Source organism: Pipistrellus hanaki (assembly GCF_964339955.1).
Source record: "Pipistrellus hanaki genome assembly, chromosome: 11".
NCBI classification, from domain to species: Eukaryota; Metazoa; Chordata; class Mammalia; order Chiroptera; family Vespertilionidae; genus Pipistrellus; species Pipistrellus hanaki.
The window spans coordinates 55,542,551-55,559,537 of NC_140513.1; the positions used below are offsets into that span (position 1 = coordinate 55,542,551).

Genomic DNA, 16,987 nt, shown 5'->3' on the forward strand with positions numbered 1-16,987 from the left:
ATAAGATGGTGGTGCCCAGTCCCCTCAGCCCCACCAGAGTCCCACAGTCCTTTCAGCTTAGCCCCCCAGCTGCCCAGGGCAGGCCTGATATGCAGGCAGGCCTCGGATGGTGGCTGCTCAGCCGTCCAGGGCCACCCGAGTTTCAGGTAAACAGGGCTATCTGAGGCTTGCACTGATGGCAGTGGCAGCAACAGAGATGTGATAGGAGTGCTGCTTTTCCCTGATCTCCGGGTCGCCTTCTGCCCCTGAGGGCTGCCGGAGTGTGAGAGTGGGCAGGCTGGGCTGAAGGCCACCGCCCCCCCTCCAGTGCATAGATTTTCATGCACTCGGCCTCTAGTTTTTAGATATAATAAGGAAAGAGCAACACTTCCTGGTTTCCATGCATAATTGGGGTTGGGTATTCAGCACCACTCCATTAGCCACTCATTTATTAGCAGCTCAATAAACATTCATTGAAGATCTACTAAGGGCTAGATACTGGGCTGGTGATTGAGCATTCAGAATGAAATGATGCGGTTCTTGTCCCCAGGGGATCTTGTATTTGCTGACAAATAAATCTATGATTACAGAGCACGTAAATCCTATCGTGGAGTTATGGCTAGTGCTACTGTGGGGACCTGGAGGAGAGGTATCTGGTCAGTAGAGAAGGCTTCCTGAAGGAAGAAGTGCCGAAACTTCGTCGTGAAGGATGATAATAGCAGCTGGATAAAAAAGCAGAGGAGTCATACTAAGCAGAAAGAAAGGCAATGCAAAGACAAAGAGACCCCACGGTAATTGTGGACAGCCAGAAACAATCGTTCTGCACTTAACATGTACATTATGTTCTCTGGATTGTTCTTCACGTGAATTTAAACCAATTTTCTCACAAGAGAAGAAAGGAAGCCTTATGCCTGGAAGAGCCCAACGTATTCACCACTCTGCTCCTTGATTGTGGCCTCTCTCCAAAGAGTACAGAGCAATGGCAGTGATTCAGAAGGGCAGGGAGACAGAGTGTCACCTGAGGCATTCATTTTCTTGGCCATGTTAGTCTGGCAGAAGATAAACTTCATTGGAGGAGCCAACAGCACTGAACCTTTATTCAAAGTGCGGCTGCACATCTTTTCCCTTAGCCTTTCCACCTCCTCTCAGGGACTTTCCAGTTGCATTAAAGGCAAGACATGGCGATGGGCAAATTGAGGATGACTGGTGAAGAGTATCTTATCAGTTTTCTGATAACTGAAATAATGCACTCTGGCCCATAGATGTTATAATAAATGGACTCAGATCTCACGCAGGGTTTGTTTCTGAGGCTTACTTAGATATGAGGCAACTCATATGGTCAAAAATAATCTGGAACATCCATAAGCCATCCACAAAGAATAACATGAGTATTATGTGTTGACAACTCTGTTCATATTGTATGTGTGTAAGTGTGCAAAGCTGCAATAATTAAAGTCTATAATAAATGACGCATATGCAAAATAAAATTTAAGTCATTTTCATGTTAATTACTTAAAAGAGCATTTGCATAGTTGAAAAAAAATCTTAAACATGTGATGGGTCTCCACTTTGTAAATTCCTATTCAATCTTTAGTGCCAGTCTAGGATCCTATGATTTTTACAGGCCTAAGGAATCATTCCAGTGGAGAGATCACTGGACTTGGAATCAGAAGACCTGGGTCAAGTCCTGCCATTCTCGCTTGCTGATTAAAGAGAACCCAAGGATTTATAAATCTCAGGGGGCACCTTTGGTGTCCAAACCTTTATAATTTTGTGCAACATGCCAGGAGAGTCTTATCTATATTTGTCTTTTGGTGTGTAAGTACCATGTACTGAATTTGGGAGGAAAGATCTCTTGGCACCCCAGCCAGAAACCTACCACTTCTATCCCTTTTCTACACTGAATGGAAACCAATCAGGGACCTTTCTATTTCCCTGGGGACCTTCATTCATTCTCGTATTCACTGCTCAATAAATGCTTAGACTGTTTTTAGAGCCATTTTTAAATTGCAACACAATTTTAAAACAGAGTTAAATACGTTTCCCCATAGCTTCGTATATGAAAAGAAAGATAGCCACAGGAATCATAATATATACAGTAAATTGATCACAGACTTTTTTCCCCCCCAGAAAATGAGTCTCATTCAGCATTGACAATGATTGAGTTTCAAAATTAGGACAGAGTGAACAGCCAAGTTGTGAGCTCATTTGCCAAAAGTAGTACCATGAGGAAGGGAAAAGAGGGAGACTGAACCAGACACGGGCCCTGAGAATCCACATTGCTCCACCAGCTACAGCCCAGAGAGTTCCTGGAAGTTAAATGTGTGATCATGACTGTCTCAGGTCCACTCATCTGTGTACTCCCTCAAAATTTAGGAAAAGCAATGAACTTTTTTTTAAATCTTAATCTCTATACTATCTCATGGAGACAGCCCTATTTATGTAATGACTAAATTTCATTTTTGAAATATGGTTGATAAACTAAGCTCCTCTTGGGATTTCTAAGGTATCATGGAACTGTTTTCCAAAGAATTCAGGCTCAATAAAACTGCCGAGTGTGCTTTGTCTTTTGATTTCTTTTTTTCAAATATGGGAAATTTAGTCCATATGTTGCTCATTCATAAAAATCTGTACAATGATGTTCAAGATTTTTTAAGAGCCACTTGTTTTCCCAGGAGGTACTAGGGCTTATCAATTCCTTTTCTATTTTAAAATCAAATCTTCAAACAGGCAGCTTTCTTTTCCTTATGGAATCTGGATTCTGAAATTAGGTAGGGTTGGAAAACAGATTCCAAACATTTTGCCTTTTTTTTGTTGTTGTTTTGTTTTGGTAAGAAAATATGCATTTGGTAAATCACAGAGGTGGAAGTCAATCCTAGAAGAAACCCATAGGAAGCAGGTGATGGAGGTAAAGGAAGGGCTCCTGGAGCTTGGGGGTGAGGAAGCTAATGATAACGTGCCCGGGGGGGACTGGGGTGGAGGAAAGGTGGAAAGTTTCCTATTCTTTTGTTTGTAGACTATTTGTTCTGAGATTAATTTCAGTGGCTACTCCATGGCAGCTATGTGTGTAAGGTAAAGTCTCTTTGAGGGGGAAAAGGACACATTTTCCAGGAACAAGTTACACACCCATCACAGGAATTAATGGAAAGATCCCAAAGCTCTTTCCTTGTGTATGTGCTATCGTATATTTTCTCAGGGAAATAAAGCTCCATTGAGAACATTTCTTTTCCAATGTTCTCATGATTCAACTCACCCCATGCAGACATGAGGGACATGTCTGTCTCGGCAAGAAGAATTCTTCGCAATAAATGTGTTCAAGTTCTAGCCTCAGAGAAGTCACTTAGCTCCCCTAGGCGAAGGCCTCACCAATGATGTAAATTCAGCCTTTTCCCCCTGCCCCCTCCTTTTTGTAAACCTTTATCTTAAAAAAAAAACAATAAAATAAAACCTGCCTCAAGAACAGCAAAGAAATCTGTTCTTACCCCCTCTTCTCCCTGCCTGACCGTCACCCTCCACTCTTGTTGTTCTGAAACCAACTATGTAAATGAATCCACATGTATATTGCTAATTGCTCTGAACGCTGAGGACTCAGAGACTGCAAATATGTCTTTGTTTTTCTTGTCATTTCAGGGTACAGCTAGTCTTTTAGCTAACTGCCTTGGGTATAAAAACTGCTACTCAAGAGGCCTGGGGGAATGCCCTCTGCCATTGGGATTAGAGGTAGGGCCTTGGAGGCAGACTATGAAAATCCCAGCACACCTCTTGCTAGCTGTGTGACTGCAGGCAAGTCACATCAATCCCCGTGTGCCTCAGTTTCCTCATCTGTAAATGAGGATGACAATGACATTTACCTAAAAAGATCATTGTGAGCATTGAATACAATTCAGGTGTTAGGACCTGGCATAATGCCAAGCATTCACAAAACATTAGCTCTTCCAGGATCTTTCCCGTCCAAATGGCCCCTTCACTCAGAGAGGAGATACCCATCAGAGAATTCCCAAACATGTGTTTCAAGAGATGCACACTCTGTGTGCTTCCACCTGCCGTGGATTGCACAGGCACCAATGGGGCTCTTGCTAGATCACAGGTTCCGGGTTGAGCACTGATATATTATTTTGTCCCCATAAAAATACAGACCCAAAGCTCCCTTTCATCAGACGGTAACAAAGAAAAACCACATGTTCTCCTCTGCCTCCACCCAGCTCCTGTCTGAATCAGCTGAGGCTGCAGAACCAGACTGTCCCAGAGGGTTCTCACACACCAGAGAACCATGAAATTACAAAGCACAGATTGTCCCGGAGAATAAGGCTGGAAAATATCAGCACTTCGTGTTAACAGTATCCACCCAGCTGACCGGGCTCCTGACCCCTTTTGTGTGGAACGAGCTCACGCTGCTGAGTGAGACGAATGAGACGGAGCGATGCGTTCCCTGCCAGGTGTCCGGGGACTGAGGCGTGCTGCTCATCAGTAGTAAATGGTAGCTATGTGTGTAAATCCCAGCACATTGAAAAGAGAATCCAACCCCAAGGAGCCATAAATCACCTGCATTGATTCTAAAACTGACTGGGATGGGGGCTGGAGGGTGGTTTGTTCAGACTTTAATTTGATCCGCCAGTCATTTGACAGCCTTTATTTGCTGTTAAATGGCTGCATGTCCAGCTACTGGGGCTGACTCAGGTGTTCCTGGCTTTTCGTCTCCCTCAGCCCCACATCTGTAGGCAAAGAGAGTGACAGACTTTCCTTTCAAAGCCTGCCTCTGCCTGTTTTGAAAAGCACTCATCAGGAGTGAAACATGCTGATTGGGTGACATGGTAGATTGTGATGCCTGCTGCAGTTGTGAGTTCACAGCTGGGCACAGCTGGATACAGCTGGATGTGGGTGAGGTTTGGCATCTCCCAAGGGTGACCTTTTCATTCCCCTATGAAGACCAAGGAACATGGAAAATACAGACCAGTGTATTTACAGCTATTGGGTACCCGCGGGCAGGCAAAAGAGAAAAATATGAGCCCCTCTTTCTGGCACTCAGTTAACCAGCCCTTTAAACCCTGACTTTTTGCTCTGCACCTCCTTGCATGTCTTCTAATATGAGCTGCTCATTGTCCCAAGCTTAGATGAGCCATCCCATAGTACTCCATCTCCAAGGGCATGGTGTTTGTCTTCTCCATCTGCAGCCTTCCCCTTCTCCCATTACCCCATCCTAAGGCAACTCCTTTCCTGCTTTTTCACCCACTCCTGCCTCAGCAGTCCATTGCTTCTGGCTACACCTTCCCTCCTGGGTTAGCTTGGGATTTGATGTCAACTATAATAAAGCAACTTCTGCTCATTCATCCCCCCCCCTTTTTTTTAAATTTATTAAATTGACTAGAGGCCCCTTGCACTGATTCATGCACCAGTGGGGTTCCTTAGCCTGGCCTGATGGGATTAGGCTGAAACTGACTCTCTGACATCCCCCGAGGAGTCCTGATCGGCTAGACCCCAGCAACAAACTAATCACCAGTCGGAGTGTCTGCTCCCTGGTGGTCAGTGCGAATCATACTGACTGTCGAACGACCGAACAGTCAGACACTTAGCATATTAGGCTTTTATTATATAGGATTGAGGTGGCATTAGTCAACATGAACATATAGCTTTCATATGAGGGTTTCTATGTTACAAGATCTGTATATTGCACCATGTGCCCACCACCCAAAGTCCAATCTTCTCCTGTCACCTTATATCAGGATCCCTTTCTCCCCCCTGCCCTCTGGCAACTTCCACACTGAGGTTTGTGTTCATAAGTTTCTGTTTAATATCCCACATTTGAGTGAAATCATATGGTTCTTAGCTTTTTTTACTTATTTCACTTGGATTAACGTTCTATTTTATTTCTAGCTACATAATTGTTCTGTTTTATTACTAGTTATTGTTGTTAATCATTTACTGTGCCTAATTTAGAAATTAAACTTTATCATAGGTATGTTTGTATAGGAAAAACATAATAGGGTTTGGTACTATCCATGGTTCCAGGCACCTAGTGAGGATCTTAGAAACATATGCCCCACTGTAATGGAGGACGACTATATTCTCAATTATTGTTATAATTGAGAATGAATACAGCATGTGATGGACCTAGCTCCATACATGTACTAGACTGCATTATGAAATCAGGTGCATTTCTTTCTTTCCTCTGCTCTTCCCCACCTATGCTCTCTACTTTATTCCCTTCACCTTTGCCAAAGACTTGATCCCACAACTGTCCTCCCTCCCTCCATGGGCCTCTCATGGTTCCCCCTTGACATGCCCTATCTTTCCTATCTTGAATAAAACCCTCTAAAAAGCTATAACTATCTTGGCTAGATCTCATGTTTTCACTTCCAAAATGATCGTTAAAAGTATTCTGCTACCTCCTGACTCTATTGTCACATCCAGCAATCTCCTTAATGAACTATAATCTAGTTTATATCCTGACATTCTATTTGAAAAAGACGTTTCTCTTGAGTCTCACCAATGGCCTGCTATACTACCAGTGAACTACCCTTCCTAAATCATTACTTAACTACTTGAATCATGAAACTTCCCTTTCTAGAAATGTCAGTGCCTTAGGGTAAAGTTCTGACTCTCCACTTTAGCATTCCCTTTCCATGATCCAAATTTTTCTACACTGAACATTGCCATAAAGCCAGTAGGACATGATCTCACTCATCTAGGGGAAATGGTGAACAACATAGACTGATGAACAAGAACAGACCCAGAGATAAGGAGCCATGGGTCAGACTTTTGGACCCCAAAGGGAGGGTGGGGATAAAAGGGAGAGATCAACAAAAGGACTTATATGCATACATATAAGCCTAACCAATAGGGGCGTGGGGGCATGAGTGGGGGTGGGTTGAGGGATTGGAATGGGGGATTGAGAAAAAATATGTGATACCTTAATTAATAAAGAATTTTTTTAAAAAAAGACAAAATTAAGTAATTTCATGATCAAATAAGCATAGAAAACTTTGTCTACTATCCCCTTCTATGGGGAGTACTACAGGAAAGAAAAGGTATGCCATAAATATTTGCCTATTGCTTAGTAATATCCATGAAATACTTTTTTATTACCATTTGACTTTTTACTGTACAAATCTTATCGCAAGTTGTCTTTAAGGTCCTATAGGCTTTGTGCTATCTATTTGTTTGTATCCTTCCAAGAACCTGTTCCAGGACCTTGACATAGTATATGCTCAATTTAATCAGGACTGCTAAAGTTGCTTTCCATAGCCAGCATAAAAGCATGTATTTTTCTTGCTTAAAAATGTAATTCATTCCACATTTGTCTAAAATAAATAGGAAAGCAATGAAATATATAATCTCTATAGCATGAATTTTGTTTTACCTTCTCAATGCCTCATTTTTCCTTATCCTCTGTGACTTGAAGAAGGAAAGGGGAATAGGCTTTTTTTCACTTACTAGAGCCAGGAGCCAGCACCTTCAAGTACATGCTCACACGTGGACTTCACAACCCTGTAAAACAGACAAGAGTGTGTACATTTTTACTGATAATAAACTGAACTTCAGTCACCCATCAAGTAAGTGGCATTATCTCTATTCAAATGCAGGTGTGCCGATTCAAAAAATCTTTGCTCTTAGGACAAAATGAAAGCCTTTACAAAAAGTGAGATGAGCCCTACCAGTTTGGCTCAGTGGATAGAGTGATAGAGTGTTGGTCTGTGGACTGATGGGTCCTGGGTTCGATTCTGGTCAAGGGCACATGCCTGGGTTACAGGCTCAAACCCCAATGGGGAGTGTGGAGCAGGCAGCCAATCAATTATTCTCTCTCGTCGTTGATGTTTCAATCTCTCTCTCCCTCTCCCTTCCTCTCTGACATCAATAAAAATATATTTTTAAATAAAGGTGAGATGAGAAGTGACACACAAATGTAGGTGTTGAAAATGGAGGGAGTCCAAGAAAAGACAACCATTGTCCAGTGGCCTGAGTGTAAAGTCTTTATTTTATTAAATCTTCATTGGAGACATATTTCTAATTATTTTTAGATAGAGAGAGTAAGGGAAAGGTAGAGGGAGAAGAAGAGAGAGAGGAGGAGGAAAGAGAGAGAGAGAGAGAGAGAGAGAGAGAGAGAGAGAGAGAGAGAGAGAGAGAGATTGAGAGAAAGAGAAAGAGAGAGAGAGAGAGGCATGTGCCCTGACTGGGAATCAAATCCACAACCTTTTAGTGGTCAGGACGATGCTCCACCCACTGAGCCACCTAGCTAGGGTGATAAAAATCTTTACTAAAAGCATTATGAGGAACTGGGACTATGGCTACCAGCTGCCAAGTCCCAGTCCTAAACCATGGAGAAAGAAGAAAAAAAAAAAAAGACTGAACAGAGAAAGAAACAAAGAAACAATAATGTGCCCAGATTGCCTGAACTGCTGCAAAGTTATTTGCCTTGGGGATAAACAGACTGAATTATAAACTGTCTTTGTTTTTGTTCTTCCTTGCCTTAGTGCTGATCACCTGATATTAAGAAATTTTAACTAGACTATACCAGGCAGGTTGTCTACTGCAGAAGATGACCAGAGAAGAAACTGTAAGCTTCCACTAGACACTGTCTTTTTAAAAATTTAATTTTTTTGTTGTTTAAAGTATTACAAATAGTAGTACATATATCTTCTTTTTTTTTCAATTGGCCTTCCCCCAGCATCCCCTACTCCCCAGCACATGTTTCCACCATGTGTGTTTCCCACTTCCTAACAATTTAACACAGGAGTATTCATTGAATGACAATTAAATGAACGAATGAGTGATTGAATGAAAATAGGTTTATGTCAGAGAACTTTAAGTTCCCTGTCACCCTTTCGCTAGTTACTGCAGCCTCAATAACTGAGAAACAAGGCATGTAGGAATAAAATTATTTCAGAATTTGCATTCTGAAAGTAAGAAATGTGTCAGCATTGCTTGTGGGTGGCTTAGTACATCAGTCATCAAAATGTCAATATTTCCACACATATGACTATAATATTTTGACGGCGCATTATCATAACACCTTGTATTCACTCGACACTGCTGTGCATTCCTGACCTCAAAAGCAAATCAAACTCGACATATCTTGATCTATGTCGAGTGCCAGTTCCACGGGCGGAAACAGGCCTTCCCTCGTCTATAAGGCACTGATAACGCTCCTGATGGGTTACATCAGGGGTCCTCAAACTTTTTAAAGTGGGGGCCAGATCACGGTCCCTCAGAGAGCTGGAGGGCCGGACCATATGAACTACTAATTCCTACTGTAACACCTCGGCTGTGCTCACTGCCCAAAAAACCTGGCGGGCCGGATCAGACTCCTCTGCGGGCCGCATGTGGCCCGCGGGCCGTAGTTTGAAGACCCCTGGGTTACATGGTCCATAGAAACAGGGCCGTGAGGGGGACATGGCTTCGTGGCAGCACTTCCCGAGACTAGAGAATGAGGTCAGAAATAAAATAAGAAACGCTTTGTTCTTGGTGCTGTTTGCAGAGGATTCTTAGACCCCTTGTGGAAACCCAATTCTGCAAGGTGCTTTTCTCCGAAATTACTGGCAGGTAGGAGATTTTCAGCTAGCACATGTCAAAGCCTCTGCCAGGAATGTAAACTGTACAATAATTTTTTTTATGTCTTTAGACACCTAGAACAGAAACCTTAAACACCCGAGTGTCAGAAGAAGACAGATAACCCAATAAATTTGCTAGCGCAGAGACAGGGAAAACAAACACGGCCTTCTGTTATACGGATGCCTGTGCGCTCTCTCTGACCACCGGCCTGAAACCTAAGCCTGCCACACATCTTTCCTGTCGGCCTGTTTATTTAGACTCCCCTGAAGCTCTCGGCACCCATTTTTAATTTTCCGTTTGCTTCTTGTCAGCTTTTTGAAAAGCATGGCGAGATTCGCTGTTTAACAAAACACATACACATCAGGGAAGGGCGAGATGGATGGTGGGAGGCGGTGGGTGCAGCAGTCTCCCGGCGAGTGTGAGAGGGACCACACTCCTGGTCCCGTTTGTTTGTGACATGGTTCAAGGATGACCCACCGAGGCTAGTCAATCATGCATGCTTGGGTTTCACTTGCTGATTATCCTCAGAGGAAGGGTTTTGCCTGATCCGGTGGGGTGTTTTTACCTTCGTTCATGAAACACCTCTGTAAATGCTGCTCCGTAGTATTGGTAAGAAAGGGAGCCTTCAGCGGCAGTTTGTCTCATCTGGTAGTTTTCTATTGCTGGTTGGAGGGCGTGAGGAGGGGGGCAAAGGATGATTTGTCCTTCTAAAGAAAGAGCTGAATTCAAAGACCATCACCAGGTAGCATTATTTTTCTTCAGTGGGGCTGATAATCCACCAAGTAGCAACTATTTATCAAGTAACAGTCACATGCAAAGTGCTATGCCTGGATTTATGGGTAGAGGGAACATATTTTTTGAACCAAAAATTGGAATTTAGGTCCCATGTGAAAGGACTGTGGCAGCTTCCCACTCCAGAGGCGGCCAGGGAGATGGAGTGTGTGTGCCTCCGGTACTGGAATTACAGTCATTCCGATGACAGGGGAACAGTGTTACAATTTAGAGGTGGGCTGCTTGCCTGCAAAAGGAAAGCTTAAGGTCTCTGTAGTTTGGGTGAATATAAAATTTTCCGATCTCTTCCCTGTCTCCAGAATCCCACCCTTATGCAACTGGAAGTAATTTCTCAGGAGCCCATATCAATTTATACTTCTTTTATAGCATTTATCAAGTTCTGTAGTGAATGGTAATTGATTCTAGAACATAGTGATTTCCTTAACATTGTAATGTTTTCAGGGGCTGTTGAACAAGAGAAGAAGAAATAGGTCCTTAGGGAAAAAAAATAAAACCACAAAGTAAATTGCACCCATGATCTCACTGTGTGTTTGTGTGTGTGCATGCATGCATGTGTGTGTGTGTGTGTGTGTGTGCGTGCGCATATGAGATCCTGCTATAACTATGGATATACAACTTGTTTTTATTATATCTTGCCAAGCCAGTACATATTGTCCTATGCATTTTTCTAATGGTTGCATAATATGCCTATAAATAAAGATACCATCTTGTATTTAATCAATCCCACAAGGGATAAACAAGTAAGTCATTGTCATATTGGTTTTTGTATTAAAAACAAGGCTGCAGTTAACATCCTTGTATGTATATTTTTACTGATTTGTATTACATTATTTTCTGAAAGATCAATTCCTAGAAATATGATGCTGATAACTGGAACTTGCCTTCAATTATTAATTTACAAAAGAAAGGATATGAAGTTGGGGGGAAGGGATCATTGGCAACAGAAGTACAGAGAGTCTGGGAGACAAACATTGGTGGGGCCCATCCAAATGTAACTGAGAGGAAGGGAAGTCTGGCACTCAGACACCTGGTATCTGGTTCAATTGGCAAGTTGTCTCTTTCAGGGGAGACTTGCCTCCAGCTCTCCTGGGTGATAATTTTAATTTTAGGTAATAATTGAATGAATTTAATGGTATCTGATTCCTATAACTCATTCATATTCTATGCTCTAAGGAACACTCTGAATACAATACAATTTCTCCAAAGGTATAAATTGAAAGTTGAGGATGGGAAACATATAGGTAGTAAGCTCTCTGCTGGTCTGAGTTTTGGGTTTGTATAAATCCACTCCTAAGACTTGGATCCTCCCAACATGCTCACAAATAGTCCTGAATCTACAGAATTACTTTTATTATTACTTCAGTCTGTCATTAACAGGATCCATACCTTGCCCCCATTAGGTATCTTCATTTCCAAGTTTGGAGAGATGGCAAGCTTCTAGTAGGCAAGAGCACTCTTGATTTGAGTTTGTCATCCCCACAGCTAGAGGATGATGACAGAGTGGGCAACTGTTACTAAGTGAATTTCTCAATGTCCTTTACACTGAGATCCCCCTGGTTCAGGCTTGCATCCCCAACATCAGTACTGCTCACAATTGACTCCACTATCTTTAGTCTCACTTTCCTTGAAAGGACACTAAAATATCGTCATCTTACTTGTAAAGTACAATCCCCTAAGGACGGGTGTTTAAGACCCAAGATCTGGGTCCATCATAAACATTGCAGTCCTGTTTCTCTCTATACCTTTCATTTCAGTCCCCAGGCCTCTACTCATCTTATTCTCTTCACCTGAAAGACCCTTCCATTCTCATTGCCCTCTCCTTGAGAATCTAGAATGTATTTGCAAGATAGAAGGTATAAATGTCTCACTAGGAGCTGAGGCTTTCCTAGTAAAGCAAAGTTGATGAGACTGGGAGACTTGGGCAGGGATGGGGAGAGTCTTAGACTCACCAGTCATGAGGGCCTATTCCCCCCTCCCAGCCCTGGCTTTTCTTTTGAGCTATGGCATTCACTAAATAATAACTTTTAAAGAAAATTATTCTTCTAAATGGTTATTGTTACTTTATATTGCCTTTTCCTTTTTAATCTTTATTGTTGAGAGTATTACAGATGTCCTCCGTCTTCCCCCAATGCCCTCCTCCTACTCTGCCCCAGGCTTTCACCACCTATCGTATGTATCCATGGTCAATGCATACACACATATAAGTTCTTTGGTTAATCTCTTCCCACACACCCCTTTCCCTCTGAAATTCATCAGTCTGTTCAATATTTCCATGCTTCTGGTTCTATTTTATTTGTCAGTTTATTTTATTTTTCCCCCATTAGAGTTCACATAGAATTAAGATCATGTGATATTTGTCTTTCTCTGACTGGCTTATTTTGCTTAGCATAATAATCTCCAGGTCCCTTACTGCTGTCTCAAATGGTAAGAGAGCCTTCCTTTCTACAGCTGCATAGGATACCATTGTGTGAATGTACTAGAGCTTTTTCATACTCATCTACTGAGGGCACTTGGGCTGTTTCCAGATATTAGCTACTAGTAGCCCTGTGCACAAATCCGTGCACCAGTAGCTCTCTGCAGGGCCCGGCTACTCTGTGTCTGCTACCCAGAGCCTCTCTGTGGCCCAGAGGCCCATCCTCGGTTGGGTGCAGAACGCTTGCCTTGTTGTCCAGGCAGCTAAGCAAGCATTCCACCAGGCCACTCACGCTGCCTGCTTTCAGCAGCCACCCTCCCTCCCCTAGGACTGGGGGACTCCTATGGGGCTGAGAGGACTGGTCGCTACCATCTTGTGGCTATGGGCGCTGCCATCTTTGTGATGGAGTGATGGTTAATTTGCAAATTATCCTTTTATTAGATAGGGTTGTAAATAACACTGCCACACACATAGGAATGCATACATTCTTTCTGATTGGTGTTTTGGGATTCTTAGGATATGTTCCTAGAAGTGGGGTCACTAGGTCAAATGGAAGTTCCATTTTTAATTTTTTGAGGAAACACCATACTGTAAGCCACAGTAACTGCATCAGTCTGCCTTCCTACCAGCAGTATACTAGGGTTCCTTTCCTTTTTTTCCACATCCTTGCCAGCACTTGTTGTTTGTGGATTTATTGATGGTAGCCAGTTGGGCAGGTACAAGGTGATACCTCACTGTCATTTTAATTTGCATCTCTCTGATAATTAGTGACATTGAACATCTTTCTCATATGTCTGTTGGCCCTTTGTATGTCCTCTTTGGAGGAGTCTTTTTGTCTTGTCCTTTTCCCATTTTTTAATTGGATTGTCTTCTTGGTGTTGAGTTGTATGAGTTCTTTATATATTTTAGAAAGTAAGCCCTTATCAGATGTATCATTGGCAAATATGTTATCCCATACAGTGGGATCCCTTTTCATTTCCATGCTGGTTTCTTTTGTTGTGCAGAAGTTGTTTAGTTTGATATAGTCTCATTTGTTTATTTTCCCCATTGTTTCTCTTACGCTAGGTGATGTATTGGTGAAAATTCTTTCTATGCAAGATGTCTGAGATTTTGCTGCCTATGTTTTCTTCTAGGATTTTTATGGTTTCAAATTTACATGTAAGTCTTTTGTCCATTTTGAGTTAATTCTTATGTATGCTGTTGGCATTATATCTCAACCTTTCTTGGGTGACATAGATGGAAAAGAAGTGCTGTGAACCTCAGAAATTAAATATGTATTTGTTGGATTGATATAATTCTGTCTCTTAATACTGAACAAAAAGAGAATTATTTGTTGAGGAAAAAAATAACTATTTCTTTCTAAAATTGACCAACATGATGTTTATATTCTTTTTGAACTTGGTTACTTACCACCACCACCAAGAAATCATTTATAAAGTTGTTTTAGAAAGTATTTGGCCAAATTCTCCATATGAATATTCATTATAAATTGAACTTTTTTTCTTGAAAAAAACAAACCCGTAAAAATTATAAAACATTGATGTTAAATGTTATTCTAACATAAGGTAATTCAAGATTTTAAGCACAGTTCTCAGAATTTTTTTTTTTACTTTATTATGATCTAGGGAACATGTATTGATAATTCCTTCCAAGTTACAAGAATAAATCTTTTACTAAAAGTTTCCTCGACTTCCTGTTTACCTTGCTGATAAAGAACAGAGAGAGACTTAACTATGAATCCACTTCCAATAAAGTATAGACGCATGTTCAGATAGCTTTGCTGCTAATCAGTGCTACCCCAAGAAAGATTATAAAAAGATCCAGAACACCTCTCTCCTTGGAATCAGATGTCCAGTTCTCTGGATACCCGGCCTGTAGCTTGGGATGTCTAGGTCTGCTAGACATATGAAAAAGGTAAAAATTTCATAAAGGACTGAAAACTATGTGGTGACATGTGAATATCATGTAATAAAGTTCTGAGACATTATAATGACTTGGCTGATTTTTAGGACTCATGATGTCTGGAAATACCTTATTTTAAAATAAATAAAAATGGGGTCAAAGGTAGAAATAAGAGGTAGTTCCAAACTTGGCAAGTGTCCAGTACAGGTATGCAATAAATATGTAATTAAAAGATTCAAGCCTTAATCTGAGTTAAGGATTTCTTTCTAAAAACAAACAAACAAACAAAAACAAACAAACACCAACTCTATCTACAAACTTTAAAGGATGGCCTATAGCCATCCTTTAAAGTTTGTAGTAGTGTTGGGGAGACAGCATCACAAAAGAGCATAATTAACCATGAACTAGATCTGATCTCCACCCAGTGATGACTTCCTAAGGCAAGTCACTCATCTTTCTGAGCTTAATTTTCTTATAGGTGAAATGTGGGTAATAACACTTGCTCTCCCTATCTCAGAGGAGGACTGAGAAAATGTATGTGAGAATACTCAACAGGGTTCCTCTCACAATATCATTTTCTATTTTAGCTCCAAATCATTTCCTGTGTTCTATATAGTCAGAGAACTAAATGGGCAGGGTAATGCTATGTCCTAGATTTTCCTACATGACCTAGATTTCAACAGTTCTGCCCCCCCGTCCTCAAGAGTACACTTATCACATCCTGTGTCCTTACTTGGATTGGAAATCACATCAACTTAGTTTTTAATGAGCTACATAAATATATGTCATGTAATTAGAAGTCTGTTGGCATTATATCAATATTTTGCACACAAACAATATTTTAATAATAATAATAATATCCTCCTGAAAGACAGCATACTCAATAGGTAGAGTCTTATAAGAAAACTGACCAAGTACAAAAGAAAGAGAATGCAACATGGAACTAACTCAGGAGAGAAGAGGGAAAAGAGCTTCCAGAGACATCTGTTTCTAAGCCAGAGAACATCTTATCTTTGGAAACTAGATAAAACCATTCCCCTTTACCCTTTACTATGGCACAGAGCCATAAGAGAGGTGCATGTGAATTATGACTAGTTTAGAAGAAAATGCCTTTCAGAGGAAGTCTTGGGCAGCCGTGGAAGCTGGATTAGGAAGGAGTTAATTTAAGTGCACAAATAAATGGAATCTATATACATAGGTATTAGGAATGTCATTTTTGACATTTAAGAAGAATAGATTTTGACCTCAGTTGGAATATGTATGTGATACGTCTCCCATCTCATTCCTGACATTGCTAACTGGTGCATTATTACTTAGTCACTACAGGAAGAGAAATGGCATTCTGTCACGGGATCAACATGTTAGTTACTTTAGAAATCCCCAGTTTTAGCACAAGGACTGTGTTGACAACGGATGGAGCATATACTCTGAAAACCTCACACAGCGCAGCTGGTAAATCACCCAGAAAGCCACTTCTATTTAAATGCTAATGAAACCTCTGGAATGAAGTCAGAAGCACTTTTAAAAATCACAGTTGAAAGTGCACAGACTTCCAAGAGGAACAAGCTAGGAAAGTTGAGGCAAACTTCAGGAGTTTTCCTCTATTTGGGGAGCCAATCTTTCCTTCCTTCCTTTCCTTTTTAAAAATTTATTTTTAACAGGAGGCAAGGAGGACAGGTTTGTATACAGGTTCACTCTAAAACATTGAGTAGGTTTATCTAACAAATCCTTAAGAAGGTGAAAGGTCCTGGTGCGGAACTCATCTGGTTTGGCTTTCAACTTCAACAGCAACATCAGATTCAGGTGAGCTCCCGATACTTGGCTTTCCTCTCTAATCACAGTCCAAGTTGGCTGTTGGGTCTCAACTCTCCTCCTGCTTCTCTCCATGGCACAGCTATAATAACCACAGTAACTGTGGACATCGACCATGAGATTTCAAACTTCTTTTGTCTGTAATCCAATGAGTTGAGTCTGAAACATCTGACAAATCATTGTTTCCCAGGTAGCCATATTGAAATGACCATGCTTTTCCTCAGGTCCACGCCAGCGATTGGCGAACATTTTCTGTTAAAAGGCCAGAGAGTAAAAGTTTCTGTTGCAACTCCTCAACTTTGCCACTGTAGCATAAAAGCAGTCATAGAGAATACATGAATAAGTATGGCTGTGTTCCAATAAAACTTTATTTATACACATACATTTGACTTTCATAAAATTTTCATGTTATACAATACTATTTTTCTTGCACATTTTGCAATTATTTAAAAATGTTGAAACGATACAAAAACAGACAATAGGAACATTTGGCCTATGAACCCAAGTTTGCTGACCACTGTCTTAGAAGCTCAGAGGGAAGAG

General features: G+C 41.2%; 1 long non-coding RNA gene across 1 annotated transcript in view; it reads right to left on the bottom strand.

Annotated features, from left to right (window-relative positions):
• LOC311629727 overlaps positions 1-16,987 on the bottom strand; it is a 129,358-nt gene that overhangs the window by 25,559 nt on the left and 86,812 nt on the right. Inside the window, exon 2 of the long non-coding RNA XR_014796249.1 lies at positions 7,411-7,464. This is a non-coding gene — a long non-coding RNA (uncharacterized lncRNA). The remainder of the gene's footprint in view (positions 1-7,410; positions 7,465-16,987) is intronic.